Source organism: Patiria miniata, unplaced genomic scaffold, assembly GCF_015706575.1.
Source record: "Patiria miniata isolate m_02_andy unplaced genomic scaffold, ASM1570657v1 HiC_scaffold_9, whole genome shotgun sequence".
Lineage (NCBI taxonomy): Eukaryota > Metazoa > Echinodermata > Asteroidea > Valvatida > Asterinidae > Patiria > Patiria miniata.
Window position 1 is genome coordinate 10,570,058 of NW_024037076.1, and position 15,270 is coordinate 10,585,327.

The window sequence follows — 15,270 nt, forward strand, 5'->3', positions numbered from 1 at the left end:
AACTTGTACGGATGATGCAGGGGGAACCAGTGTAACAGTCACAGGAGGAGACTTTCCAGTAGGCTCTCATAATGTAACCTGCACTGTGACCAATGATGGTGGTTGCACAGCATCAGCATACTTCACCTTCGATGTAATCGGTAAGATTTGATTTGTAATTGACACCCTTTGAAATATGATTGAAGTCAACCCGATTTGTTTTCGAAAGTTCTTTGCATTGTTTAGAGGCCAGCATGTTGATAAAAGATGGATCTTTTGAGACTAGGTGTTACACTTAAATGTACCTGTTTCATCGCCCAATTTACCATGCAAATCTTCCAATTTTTTTAATTTGGCTGGTGAAACATTGATTGAAATTAGTCACAAAATATGTTCATGAATGTTAACATCCGTATGGAGCAGTCTAGTGTACTTGAACTTGTTACTTTTTATATTGATTTCGACAGGGCTTAAAATGTTAGACCAAGAAGCCCTTAATATCAAATTAATCACTTAATATAACATCATCCTGTAATGTTTTGGAACACAGTGAATTTCACTTTCAAAAGAAATCTTTTTCCAATTGACGTGCCTAAAGTATTACTGAATATATCATTTGATCAATAGAGTGATTTGATGATTTGGAATGTAAATATGTTGTAGGAATAATAAGTGGCGATTGTATTTAATTTTGTTTCACAGCAACACCCGTATTGACCGTGCCGACTGTTGGTGACAAGTGCATTGCACCGGGGGAAGCATCAATTCCAGTGTCATGGGATCAAGTGAGCGCAACCAACTCAGATGGTCAAGCAATAACGTGTACGGATGATGCAGGGGGAACCAGTGTAACAGTCACAGGAGGAGACTTTCCAGTAGGCTCTCATAATGTAACCTGCACTGTGACCAATGATGGTGGTTGCACAGCATCAGCATACTTCACCTTCGATGTAATCGGTAAGATTTGATTTGTAATTGACACCCTTTGAAATATGATTGAAGTCAACCCGATTTTTTTTCGAAAGTTCTTTGCATTGTTTAGAGGCCAGCATGTTGATAAAAGATGGATCTTTTGAGACTAGGTGTTACACTTTAATGTACCTGTTTCATCGCCCAATTTACCATGCAAATCTTCCAATTTTTTCTATTTGGCTGGTGAAACATTGATTGAAATTAGTCACAAAATATGTTCATGAATGTTAACATCCGTATGGAGCAGTCTAGTGTACTTGAACTTGTTACTTTTTTTATATTTATTTGGACGGGGCTTAAAATTTTAGACAAGAAGCCCTTAATATCAAATAAATTACTTAATATAACATCATCCTGTAATGTTTTGGAACACAGTGAATTTCACTTTCAAAAGAAATCTTTTTCCAATTGACGTGCCTAAAGTATTACTGAATATATCATTTGATCAATAGAGTGATTTGATGATTTGGAATGTAATTATGTTGTAGGAATAATAAGTGGCGATTGTATTTAATTTTGCTTCACAGCAACACCCGTATTGACCGTGCCGACTGTTGGTGACGAGTGCATTGCACCGGGGGAAGCATCAATTCCAGTGTCATGGGATCAAGTGAGCGCAACCAACTCAGATGGTCAAGCAATAACTTGTACTGATGATGCAGGGGGAACCAGTGTAACAGTCACAGGCGGAGACTTTCCAGTAGGCTCTCATAATGTAACCTGCACTGTGACCAATGATGGTGGTTGCACGGCATCAGCATACTTCACCTTCGATGTAATCGGTAAGATTTGATTTGTAATTGACACCCTTTGAAATATGATTGAAGTCAACCCGATTTTTTTTCAAAAGTTCTTTGCATTGTTTAGAGGCCAGTATTTTGATAAAAGATGGATCTTTTGAGACTAGGTGTTACACTTAAATGTACCTGCTTCATCGCCCAATTTACCATGCAAATCTTCCAATTTTTTTCAATTTGGCTGGTGAAACATTGATTGAAATTAGTCACAAAATATGTTCATGAATGTTAACATCCGTATGGAGCAGTCTAGTGTACTTGAACTTGTTACTTTTTTATATTTATTTGGACAGGGCTTAAAATTTTAGACAAGAAGCCCTTAATATCAAATAAATTACTTAATATAACATCATCCTGTAATGTTTTGGAACACAGTGAATTTCACTTTCAAAAGAAATCTTTTTCCAATTGACGTGCCTAAAGTATTACTGAATATATCATTTGATCAATAGAGTGATTTGATGATTTGGAATGTAATTATGTTGTAGGAATAATAAGTGGCGATTGTATTTAATTTTGCTTCACAGCAACACCCGTATTGACCGTGCCGACTGTTGGTGACGAGTGCATTGCACCGGGGGAAGCATCAATTCCAGTGTCATGGGATCAAGTGAGCGCAACCAACTCAGATGGTCAAGCAATAACGTGTACGGATGATGCAGGGGGAACCAGTGTAACAGTCACAGGAGGAGACTTTCCAGTAGGCTCTCATAATGTAACCTGCACTGTGACCAATGATGGTGGCTGCACAGCATCAGCATACTTCACCTTCGATGTAATCGGTAAGATTTGATTTGTAATTGACACCCTTTGAAATATGATTGAAGTCAACCCGATTTGTTTTCGAAAGTTCTTTGCATTGTTTAGAGGCCAGCATGTTGATAAAAGATGGATCTTTTGAGACTAGGTGTTACACTTTAATGTACCTGTTTCATCGCCCAATTTACCATGCAAATCTTCCAATTGTTTCTATTTGGCTGGTGAAACATTGATTGAAATTAGTCACAAAATATGTTCATGAATGTTAACATCCGTATGGAGCAGTCTAGTGTACTTGAACTTGTTACTTTTTTTATATTTATTTGGACGGGGCTTAAAATTTTAGACAAGAAGCCCTTAATATCAAATTAATCACTTAATATAACATCATCCTGTAATGTTTTGGAACACAGTGAATTTCACTTTCAAAAGAAATCTTTTTCCAATTGACGTGCCTAAAGTATTACTGAATATATCATTTGATCAATAGAGTGATTTGATGATTTGGAATGTAATTATGTTGTAGGAATAATAAGTGGCGATTGTATTTAATTTTGCTTCACAGCAACACCCGTATTGACCGTGCCGACTGTTGGTGACGAGTGCATTGCACCGGGGGAAGCATCAATTCCAGTGTCATGGGATCAAGTGAGCGCAACCAACTCAGATGGTCAAGCAATAACTTGTACTGATGATGCAGGGGGAACCAGTGTAACAGTCACAGGCGGAGACTTTCCAGTAGGCTCTCATAATGTAACCTGCACTGTGACCAATAATGGTGGTTGCACGGCATCAGCATACTTCACCTTCGATGTAATCGGTAAGATTTGATTTGTAATTGACACCCTTTGAAATATGATTGAAGTCAACCCGATTTGTTTTCAAAAGTTCTTTGCATTGTTTAGAGGCCAGTATTTTGATAAAAGATGGATCTTTTGAGACTAGGTGTTACACTTAAATGTACCTGCTTCATCGCCCAATTTACCATGCAAATCTTCCAATTTTTTTCAATTTGGCTGGTGAAACATTGATTGAAATTAGTCACAAAATATGTTCATGAATGTTAACATCCGTATGGAGCAGTCTAGTGTACTTGAACTTGTTACTTTTTTATATTTATTTGGACGGGGCTTAAAAGTTTAGACAAGAAGCCCTTAATATCAAATAAATTACTTAATATAACATCATCCTGTAATGTTTTGGAACACAGTGAATTTCACTTTCAAAAGAAATCTTTTTCCAATTGACGTGCCTAAAGTATTACTGAATATATCATTTGATCAATAGAGTGATTTGATGATTTGGAATGTAATTATGTTGTAGGAATAATAAGTGGCGATTGTATTTAATTTTGCTTCACAGCAACACCCGTATTGACCGTGCCGACTGTTGGTGACGAGTGCATTGCACCGGGGGAAGCATCAATTCCTGTGTCATGGGATCAAGTGAGCGCAACCAACTCAGATGGTCAAGCAATAACTTGTACGGATGATGCAGGGGGAACCAGTGTAACAGTCACAGGAGGAGACTTTCCAGTAGGCTCTCATAATGTAACCTGCACTGTGACCAATGATGGTGGTTGCACATCATCAGCATACTTCACCTTCGATGTAATCGGTAAGATTTGATTTGTAATTGACACCCTTTGAAATATGATTGAAGTCAACCCGATTTGTTTTCGAAAGTTCTTTGCATTGTTTAGAGGCCAGCATGTTGATAAAAGATGGATCTTTTGAGACTAGGTGTTACACTTAAATGTACCTGTTTCATCGCCCAATTTACCATGCAAATCTTCCAATTTTTTTAATTTGGCTGGTGAAACATTGATTGAAATTAGTCACAAAATATGTTCATGAATGTTAACATCCGTATGGAGCAGTCTAGTGTACTTGAACTTGTTACTTTTTATATTGATTTCGACAGGGCTTAAAATGTTAGACCAAGAAGCCCTTAATATCAAATTAATCACTTAATATAACATCATCCTGTAATGTTTTGGAACACAGTGAATTTCACTTTCAAAAGAAATCTTTTTCCAATTGACGTGCCTAAAGTATTACTGAATATATCATTTGATCAATAGAGTGATTTGATGATTTGGAATGTAAATATGTTGTAGGAATAATAAGTGGCGATTGTATTTAATTTTGTTTTACAGCAACACCCGTATTGACCGTGCCGACTGTTGGTGACAAGTGCATTGCACCGGGGGAAGCATCAATTCCAGTGTCATGGGATCAAGTGAGCGCAACCAACTCAGATGGTCAAGCAATAACGTGTACGGATGATGCAGGGGGAACCAGTGTAACAGTCACAGGAGGAGACTTTCCAGTAGGCTCTCATAATGTAACCTGCACTGTGACCAATGATGGTGGCTGCACAGCATCAGCATACTTCACCTTCGATGTAATCGGTAAGATTTGATTTGTAATTGACACCCTTTGAAATATGATTGAAGTCAACCCGATTTTTTTTCGAAAGTTCTTTGCATTGTTTAGAGGCCAGCATGTTGATAAAAGATGGATCTTTTGAGACTAGGTGTTACACTTTAATGTACCTGTTTCATCGCCCAATTTACCATGCAAATCTTCCAATTGTTTCTATTTGGCTGGTGAAACATTGATTGAAATTAGTCACAAAATATGTTCATGAATGTTAACATCCGTATGGAGCAGTCTAGTGTACTTGAACTTGTTACTTTTTTTATATTTATTTGGACGGGGCTTAAAATTTTAGACAAGAAGCCCTTAATATCAAATAAATTACTTAATATAACATCATCCTGTAATGTTTTGGAACACAGTGAATTTCACTTTCAAAAGAAATCTTTTTCCAATTGACGTGCCTAAAGTATTACTGAATATATCATTTGATCAATAGAGTGATTTGATGATTTGGAATGTAATTATGTTGTAGGAATAATAAGTGGCGATTGTATTTAATTTTGCTTCACAGCAACACCCGTATTGACCGTGCCGACTGTTGGTGACAAGTGCATTGCACCGGGGGAAGCATCAATTCCAGTGTCATGGGATCAAGTGAGCGCAACCAACTCAGATGGTCAAGCAATAACTTGTACTGATGATGCAGGGGGAACCAGTGTAACAGTCACAGGCGGAGACTTTCCAGTAGGCTCTCATAATGTAACCTGCACTGTGACCAATGATGGTGGTTGCACGGCATCAGCATACTTCACCTTCGATGTAATCGGTAAGATTTGATTTGTAATTGACACCCTTTGAAATATGATTGAAGTCAACCCGATTTTTTTTCAAAAGTTCTTTGCATTGTTTAGAGGCCAGTATTTTGATAAAAGATGGATCTTTTGAGACTAGGTGTTACACTTAAATGTACCTGCTTCATCGCCCAATTTACCATGCAAATCTTCCAATTTTTTTTCAATTTGGCTGGTGAAACATTGATTGAAATTAGTCACAAAATATGTTCATGAATGTTAACATCCGTATGGAGCAGTCTAGTGTACTTGAACTTGTTACTTTTTTTATATTTATTTGGACAGGGCTTAAAATTTTAGACAAGAAGCCCTTAATATCAAATAAATTACTTAATATAACATCATCCTGTAATGTTTTGGAACACAGTGAATTTCACTTTCAAAAGAAATCTTTTTCCAATTGACGTGCCTAAAGTATTACTGAATATATCATTTGATCAATAGAGTGATTTGATGATTTGGAATGTAATTATGTTGTAGGAATAATAAGTGGCGATTGTATTTAATTTTGCTTCACAGCAACACCCGTATTGACCGTGCCGACTGTTGGTGACGAGTGCATTGCACCGGGGGAAGCATCAATTCCAGTGTCATGGGATCAAGTGAGCGCAACCAACTCAGATGGTCAAGCAATAACTTGTACGGATGATGCAGGGGGAACCAGTGTAACAGTCACAGGAGGAGACTTTCCAGTAGGCTCTCATAATGTAACCTGCACTGTGACCAATGATGGTGGTTGCACATCATCAGCATACTTCACCTTCGATGTAATCGGTAAGATTTGATTTGTAATTGACACCCTTTGAAATATGATTGAAGTCAACCCGATTTGTTTTCGAAAGTTCTTTGCATTGTTTAGAGGCCAGCATGTTGATAAAAGATGGATCTTTTGAGACTAGGTGTTACACTTAAATGTACCTGTTTCATCGCCCAATTTACCATGCAAATCTTCCAATTTTTTTAATTTGGCTGGTGAAACATTGATTGAAATTAGTCACAAAATATGTTCATGAATGTTAACATCCGTATGGAGCAGTCTAGTGTACTTGAACTTGTTACTTTTTATATTGATTTCGACAGGGCTTAAAATTTAGACCAAGAAGCCCTTAATATCAAATTAATCACTTAATATAACATCATCCTGTAATGTTTTGGAACACAGTGAATTTCACTTTCAAAAGAAATCTTTTTCCAATTGACGTGCCTAAAGTATTACTGAATATATCATTTGATCAATAGAGTGATTTGATGATTTGGAATGTAAATATGTTGTAGGAATAATAAGTGGCGATTGTATTTAATTTTGCTTCACAGCAACACCCGTATTGACCGTGCCGACTGTTGGTGACGAGTGCATTGCACCGGGGGAAGCATCAATTCCAGTGTCATGGGATCAAGTGAGCGCAACCAACTCAGATGGTCAAGCAATAACTTGTACGGATGATGCAGGGGGAACCAGTGTAACAGTCACAGGAGGAGACTTTCCAGTAGGCTCTCATAATGTAACCTGCACTGTGACCAATGATGGTGGTTGCACAGCATCAGCATACTTCACCTTCGATGTAATCGGTAAGATTTGATTTGTAATTGACACCCTTTGAAATATGATTGAAGTCAACCCGATTTGTTTTCGAAAGTTCTTTGCATTGTTTAGAGGCCAGCATGTTGATAAAAGATGGATCTTTTGAGACTAGGTGTTACACTTTAATGTACCTGTTTCATCGCCCAATTTACCATGCAAATCTTCCAATTTTTTCTATTTGGCTGGTGAAACATTGATTGAAATTAGTCACAAAATATGTTCATGAATGTTAACATCCGTATGGAGCAGTCTAGTGTACTTGAACTTGTTACTTTTTTTATATTTATTTGGACGGGGCTTAAAATTTTAGACAAGAAGCCCTTAATATCAAATAAATTACTTAATATAACATCATCCTGTAATGTTTTGGAACACAGTGAATTTCACTTTCAAAAGAAATCTTTTTCCAATTGACGTGCCTAAAGTATTACTGAATATATCATTTGATCAATAGAGTGATTTGATGATTTGGAATGTAATTATGTTGTAGGAATAATAAGTGGCGATTGTATTTAATTTTGCTTCACAGCAACACCCGTATTGACCGTGCCGACTGTTGGTGACGAGTGCATTGCACCGGGGGAAGCATCAATTCCAGTGTCATGGGATCAAGTGAGCGCAACCAACTCAGATGGTCAAGCAATAACTTGTACTGATGATGCAGGGGGAACCAGTGTAACAGTCACAGGAGGAGACTTTCCAGTAGGCTCTCATAATGTAACCTGCACTGTGACCAATGATGGTGGTTGCACAGCATCAGCATACTTCACCTTCGATGTAATCGGTAAGATTTGATTTGTAATTGACACCCTTTGAAATATGATTGAAGTCAACCCGATTTTTTTTCAAAAGTTCTTTGCATTGTTTAGAGGCCAGCATGTTGATAAAAGATGGATCTTTTGAGACTAGGTGTTACACTTAAATGTACCTGCTTCATCGCCCAATTTACCATGCAAATCTTCCAATTTTTTTAATTTGGCTGGTGAAACATTGATTGAAATTAGTCACAAAATATGTTCATGAATGTTAACATCCGTATGGAGCAGTCTAGTGTACTTGAACTTGTTACTTTTTATATTGATTTCGACAGGGCTTAAAATGTTAGACAAGAAGCCCTTAATATCAAATTAATTACTTAATATAACATCATCCTGTAATGTTTTGGAACACAGTGAATTTCACTTTCAAAAGAAATCTTTTTCCAATTGACGTGCCTAAAGTATTACTGAATATATCATTTGATCAATAGAGTGATTTGATGATTTGGAATGTAATATGTTGTAGGAATAATAAGTGGCGATTGTATTTAATTTTGCTTCACAGCAACACCCGTATTGACCGTGCCGACTGTTGGTGACGAGTGCATTGCACCGGGGGAAGCATCAATTCCAGTGTCATGGGATCAAGTGAGCGCAACCAACTCAGATGGTCAAGCAATAACTTGTACGGATGATGCAGGGGGAACCAGTGTAACAGTCACAGGAGGAGACTTTCCAGTAGGCTCTCATAATGTAACCTGCACTGTGACCAATGATGGTGGTTGCACAGCATCAGCATACTTCACCTTCGATGTAATCGGTAAGATTTGATTTGTAATTGACACCCTTTGAAATATGATTGAAGTCAACCCGATTTTTTTTCGAAAGTTCTTTGCATTGTTTAGAGGCCAGCATGTTGATAAAAGATGGATCTTTTGAGACTAGGTGTTACACTTTAATGTACCTGTTTCATCGCCCAATTTACCATGCAAATCTTCCAATTTTTCTTTTTGGCTGGTGAAACATTGATTGAAATTAGTCACAAAATATGTTCATGAATGTTAACATCCGTATGGAGCAGTCTAGTGTACTTGAACTTGTTACTTTTTTTATATTTATTTGGACGGGGCTTAAAATTTTAGACAAGAAGCCCTTAATATCAAATAAATTACTTAATATAACATCATCCTGTAATGTTTTGGAACACAGTGAATTTCACTTTCAAAAGAAATCTTTTTCCAATTGACGTGCCTAAAGTATTACTGAATATATCATTTGATCAATAGAGTGATTTGATGATTTGGAATGTAATTATGTTGTAGGAATAATAAGTGGCGATTGTATTTAATTTTGCTTCACAGCAACACCCGTATTGACCGTGCCGACTGTTGGTGACGAGTGCATTGCACCGGGGGAAGCATCAATTCCAGTGTCATGGGATCAAGTGAGCGCAACCAACTCAGATGGTCAAGCAATAACTTGTACTGATGATGCAGGGGGAACCAGTGTAACAGTCACAGGAGGAGACTTTCCAGTAGGCTCTCATAATGTAACCTGCACTGTGACCAATGATGGTGGTTGCACGGCATCAGCATACTTCACCTTCGATGTAATCGGTAAGATTTGATTTGTAATTGACACCCTTTGAAATATGATTGAAGTCAACCCGATTTTTTTCAAAAGTTCTTTGCATTGTTTAGAGGCCAGTATTTTGATAAAAGATGGATCTTTTGAGACTAGGTGTTACACTTAAATGTACCTGCTTCATCGCCCAATTTACCATGCAAATCTTCCAATTTTTTTCAATTTGGCTGGTGAAACATTGATTGAAATTAGTCACAAAATATGTTCATGAATGTTAACATCCGTATGGAGCAGTCTAGTGTACTTGAACTTGTTACTTTTTTATATTTATTTGGACAGGGCTTAAAATTTTAGACAAGAAGCCCTTAATATCAAATAAATTACTTAATATAACATCATCCTGTAATGTTTTGGAACACAGTGAATTTCACTTTCAAAAGAAATCTTTTTCCAATTGACGTGCCTAAAGTATTACTGAATATATCATTTGATCAATAGAGTGATTTGATGATTTGGAATGTAATTATGTTGTAGGAATAATAAGTGGCGATTGTATTTAATTTTGCTTCACAGCAACACCCGTATTGACCGTGCCGACTGTTGGTGACGAGTGCATTGCACCGGGGGAAGCATCAATTCCAGTGTCATGGGATCAAGTGAGCGCAACCAACTCAGATGGTCAAGCAATAACTTGTACGGATGATGCAGGGGGAACCAGTGTAACAGTCACAGGAGGAGACTTTCCAGTAGGCTCTCATAATGTAACCTGCACTGTGACCAATGATGGTGGTTGCACAGCATCAGCATACTTCACCTTCGATGTAATCGGTAAGATTTGATTTGTAATTGACACCCTTTGAAATATGATTGAAGTCAACCCGATTTGTTTTCGAAAGTTCTTTGCATTGTTTAGAGGCCAGCATGTTGATAAAAGATGGATCTTTTGAGACTAGGTGTTACACTTTAATGTACCTGTTTCATCGCCCAATTTACCATGCAAATCTTCCAATTTTTTCTATTTGGCTGGTGAAACATTGATTGAAATTAGTCACAAAATATGTTCATGAATGTTAACATCCGTATGGAGCAGTCTAGTGTACTTGAACTTGTTACTTTTTTTATATTTATTTGGACGGGGCTTAAAATTTTAGACAAGAAGCCCTTAATATCAAATTAATTACTTAATATAACATCATCCTGTAATGTTTTGGAACACAGTGAATTTCACTTTCAAAAGAAATCTTTTTCCAATTGACGTGCCTAAAGTATTACTGAATATATCATTTGATCAATAGAGTGATTTGATGATTTGGAATGTAATTATGTTGTAGGAATAATAAGTGGCGATTGTATTTAATTTTGCTTCACAGCAACACCCGTATTGACCGTGCCGACTGTTGGTGACGAGTGCATTGCACCGGGGGAAGCATCAATTCCAGTGTCATGGGATCAAGTGAGCGCAACCAACTCAGATGGTCAAGCAATAACTTGTACTGATGATGCAGGGGGAACCAGTGTAACAGTCACAGGAGGAGACTTTCCAGTAGGCTCTCATAATGTAACCTGCACTGTGACCAATGATGGTGGTTGCACGGCATCAGCATACTTCACCTTCGATGTAATCGGTAAGATTTGATTTGTAATTGACACCCTTTGAAATATGATTGAAGTCAACCCGATTTTTTTTCGAAAGTTCTTTGCATTGTTTAGAGGCCAGTATTTTGATAAAAGATGGATCTTTTGAGACTAGGTGTTACACTTAAATGTACCTGCTTCATCGCCCAATTTACCATGCAAATCTTCCAATTTTTTTCAATTTGGCTGGTGAAACATTGATTGAAATTAGTCACAAAATATGTTCATGAATGTTAACATCCGTATGGAGCAGTCTAGTGTACTTGAACTTGTTACTTTTTTTATATTTATTTGGACGGGGCTTAAAATTTTAGACAAGAAGCCCTTAATATCAAATAAATTACTTAATATAACATCATCCTGTAATGTTTTGGAACACAGTGAATTTCACTTTCAAAAGAAATCTTTTTCCAATTGACGTGCCTAAAGTATTACTGAATATATCATTTGATCAATAGAGTGATTTGATGATTTGGAATGTAATTATGTTGTAGGAATAATAAGTGGCGATTGTATTTAATTTTGCTTCACAGCAACACCCGTATTGACCGTGCCGACTGTTGGTGACGAGTGCATTGCACCGGGGGAAGCATCAATTCCAGTGTCATGGGATCAAGTGAGCGCAACCAACTCAGATGGTCAAGCAATAACTTGTACGGATGATGCAGGGGGAACCAGTGTAACAGTCACAGGAGGAGACTTTCCAGTAGGCTCTCATAATGTAACCTGCACTGTGACCAATGATGGTGGTTGCACGGCATCAGCATACTTCACCTTCGATGTAATCGGTAAGATTTGATTTGTAATTGACACCCTTTGAAATATGATTGAAGTCAACCCGATTTGTTTTCGAAAGTTCTTTGCATTGTTTAGAGGCCAGCATGTTGATAAAAGATGGATCTTTTGAGACTAGGTGTTACACTTAAATGTACCTGTTTCATCGCCCAATTTACCATGCAAATCTTCCAATTTTTTTAATTTGGCTGGTGAAACATTGATTGAAATTAGTCACAAAATATGTTCATGAATGTTAACATCCGTATGGAGCAGTCTAGTGTACTTGAACTTGTTACTTTTTATATTGATTTCGACAGGGCTTAAAATTTTAGACCAAGAAGCCCTTAATATCAAATTAATTACTTAATATAACATCATCCTGTAATGTTTTGGAACACAGTGAATTTCACTTTCAAAAGAAATCTTTTTCCAATTGACGTGCCTAAAGTATTACTGAATATATCATTTGATCAATAGAGTGATTTGATGATTTGGAATGTAAATATGTTGTAGGAATAATAAGTGGCGATTGTATTTAATTTTGCTTCACAGCAACACCCGTATTGACCGTGCCGACTGTTGGTGACGAGTGCATTGCACCGGGGGAAGCATCAATTCCAGTGTCATGGGATCAAGTGAGCGCAACCAACTCAGATGGTCAAGCAATAACTTGTACGGATGATGCAGGGGGAACCAGTGTAACAGTCACAGGAGGAGACTTTCCAGTAGGCTCTCATAATGTAACCTGCACTGTGACCAATGATGGTGGTTGCACAGCATCAGCATACTTCACCTTCGATGTAATCGGTAAGATTTGATTTGTAATTGACACCCTTTGAAATATGATTGAAGTCAACCCGATTTGTTTTCGAAAGTTCTTTGCATTGTTTAGAGGCCAGCATGTTGATAAAAGATGGATCTTTTGAGACTAGGTGTTACACTTAATGTACCTGTTTCATCGCCCAATTTACCATGCAAATCTTCCAATTTTTCTATTTGGCTGGTGAAACATTGATTGAAATTAGTCACAAAATATGTTCATGAATGTTAACATCCGTATGGAGCAGTCTAGTGTACTTGAACTTGTTACTTTTTTTATATTTATTTGGACGGGGCTTAAAATTTTAGACAAGAAGCCCTTAATATCAAATAAATTACTTAATATAACATCATCCTGTAATGTTTTGGAACACAGTGAATTTCACTTTCAAAAGAAATCTTTTTCCAATTGACGTGCCTAAAGTATTACTGAATATATCATTTGATCAATAGAGTGATTTGATGATTTGGAATGTAATTATGTTGTAGGAATAATAAGTGGCGATTGTATTTAATTTTGCTTCACAGCAACACCCGTATTGACCGTGCCGACTGTTGGTGACGAGTGCATTGCACCGGGGGAAGCATCAATTCCAGTGTCATGGGATCAAGTGAGCGCAACCAACTCAGATGGTCAAGCAATAACTTGTACTGATGATGCAGGGGGAACCAGTGTAACAGTCACAGGCGGAGACTTTCCAGTAGGCTCTCATAATGTAACCTGCACTGTGACCAATGATGGTGGTTGCACGGCATCAGCATACTTCACCTTCGATGTAATCGGTAAGATTTGATTTGTAATTGACACCCTTTGAAATATGATTGAAGTCAACCCGATTTTTTTTCAAAAGTTCTTTGCATTGTTTAGAGGCCAGTATTTTGATAAAAGATGGATCTTTTGAGACTAGGTGTTACACTTAAATGTACCTGCTTCATCGCCCAATTTACCATGCAAATCTTCCAATTTTTTTCAATTTGGCTGGTGAAACATTGATTGAAATTAGTCACAAAATATGTTCATGAATGTTAACATCCGTATGGAGCAGTCTAGTGTACTTGAACTTGTTACTTTTTTATATTTATTTGGACAGGGCTTAAAATTTTAGACAAGAAGCCCTTAATATCAAATAAATTACTTAATATAACATCATCCTGTAATGTTTTGGAACACAGTGAATTTCACTTTCAAAAGAAATCTTTTTCCAATTGACGTGCCTAAAGTATTACTGAATATATCATTTGATCAATAGAGTGATTTGATGATTTGGAATGTAATTATGTTGTAGGAATAATAAGTGGCGATTGTATTTAATTTTGCTTCACAGCAACACCCGTATTGACCGTGCCGACTGTTGGTGACGAGTGCATTGCACCGGGGGAAGCATCAATTCCTGTGTCATGGGATCAAGTGAGCGCAACCAACTCAGATGGTCAAGCAATAACTTGTACGGATGATGCAGGGGGAACCAGTGTAACAGTCACAGGAGGAGACTTTCCAGTAGGCTCTCATAATGTAACCTGCACTGTGACCAATGATGGTGGTTGCACGGCATCAGCATACTTCACCTTCGATGTAATCGGTAAGATTTGATTTGTAATTGACACCCTTTGAAATATGATTGAAGTCAACCCGATTTGTTTTCGAAAGTTCTTTGCATTGTTTAGAGGCCAGCATGTTGATAAAAGATGGATCTTTTGAGACTAGGTGTTACACTTAAATGTACCTGTTTCATCGCCCAATTTACCATGCAAATCTTCCAATTTTTTTAATTTGGCTGGTGAAACATTGATTGAAATTAGTCACAAAATATGTTCATGAATGTTAACATCCGTATGGAGCAGTCTAGTGTACTTGAACTTGTTACTTTTTATATTGATTTCGACAGGGCTTAAAATTTTAGACCAAGAAGCCCTTAATATCAAATTAATCACTTAATATAACATCATCCTGTAATGTTTTGGAACACAGTGAATTTCACTTTCAAAAGAAATCTTTTTCCAATTGACGTGCCTAAAGTATTACTGAATATATCATTTGATCAATAGAGTGATTTGATGATTTGGAATGTAAATATGTTGTAGGAATAATAAGTGGCGATTGTATTTAATTTTGCTTCACAGCAACACCCGTATTGACCGTGCCGACTGTTGGTGACGAGTGCATTGCACCGGGGGAAGCATCAATTCCAGTGTCATGGGATCAAGTGAGCGCAACCAACTCAGATGGTCAAGCAATAACTTGTACGGATGATGCAGGGGGAACCAGTGTAACAGTCACAGGAGGAGACTTTCCAGTAGGCTCTCATAATGTAACCTGCACTGTGACCAATGATGGTGGTTGCACGGCATCAGCATACTTCACCTTCGATGTAA